The sequence below is a fragment of the Octopus bimaculoides genome, chromosome 1, assembly GCF_001194135.2.
Source record: "Octopus bimaculoides isolate UCB-OBI-ISO-001 chromosome 1, ASM119413v2, whole genome shotgun sequence".
NCBI lineage: Eukaryota > Metazoa > Mollusca > Cephalopoda > Octopoda > Octopodidae > Octopus > Octopus bimaculoides.
In genome coordinates this window covers 114,361,547-114,362,781 of record NC_068981.1, presented here as the reverse complement: position 1 = coordinate 114,362,781, position 1,235 = coordinate 114,361,547, and the positions used below count along the sequence as shown (strand labels likewise).

The 1,235-nt window shown below is 41.9% G+C and overlaps 1 protein-coding gene across 9 annotated transcripts in view; it reads right to left on the bottom strand.

Moving 5' to 3' along the window:
• The window catches only part of LOC106874944 (uncharacterized), a 43,969-nt gene that overhangs the window by 41,238 nt on the left and 1,496 nt on the right, over positions 1–1,235 (bottom strand). The gene's annotated exons all lie outside the window — the stretch shown is intronic.

Below are 1,235 nucleotides of genomic sequence, written 5' to 3'. Positions count from 1 at the left end.
ATATATATACATATATACGACGGGCTTTCAGTTTCCGTCTACCAAATCCACTCACAAAGCTTTGGTGGGCCCGAGGCTATAATAGAAGACACTTGCCCAAGATGCCACGCAGTGGGACTGAACCCGGAACCATAACCCTCAATTACCGTTGGACAGAGCTAAGTGCCTGGTTCAGGTTACCCTTGATTGATCTACAGGCTAATTTGGCTGAAAATTATCGAAGGACGTTGCCTACCGCTATCGGACAAATGCCTCCGCTCTTCTCCATTGCAATCAGGTTGACTGAGAAATGATTTCGGGCATGGCACGGGCGATTCGTGTGAAGAAATCTGTTCGTTAAAGTTGTGGTGGATTGGATGAAGCGTGCGCTCGACTCGGCAGAGTGTGGCGACGTTTATGTTTCGAAAGAAAAATTAAAATTTCACGCTGTTATACAAGTTTCAAGCTTGTATAACTGTTTATCTCTCTGCAAGTATCACATTCGCAGTGTCCCACTGGGTCAAAGGGGAGGGCCAACAGGATGGTGAGTCTGCTCGCATCTACGGAAGCCCCTAAAACAAATACTATAGACATGGTACAAGCTACGGGGTTATACTCAGTTGCAAGTGACGGCTAAGCATATTATGTGTGTGTGTGTGTGTGTGCATGTATATGGGTAGATATTACCACATGTATATGGGTAGGTATTATCACATGTATATGGGTAGGTATTATCACCCCTCGTGTATTATTTTCTTTAGAAAACTCGGATGTAATGTTTAATAAATGAAAATCGATTTTGAAGAACATACACTCGTACACCATCATTTAAACTAAATATCTACATTCATGTCATTGACCTGTTTGAGTAATATTTTATTTTATACACGCAAAAGGTGATGAAGTGACAGATTCGTTAGAGCTTGGGACTCCATGCCAGGTGGTATTCGTTAAGTTTCCATGTTGACGTCAACTTTGCCCTTCATACTTCCGAGATCAATAAAATATAGCAATAATCCAGAGGGTATATTGGCATAATCTCATAGCGATAAATAAAAATACTTTGCACACACGCATATACACACACACATACATGCACACGCGCGCACACACGCACACACACACACACACTCACCCACACACAAACACACACTCTTTCTCTCACTCTCTTTTTCTCCATTCATACGCAGATATATATACTCGCGCACAAACGCGCATATGTATATGTATATATTTATACACGTACGTACGCATGC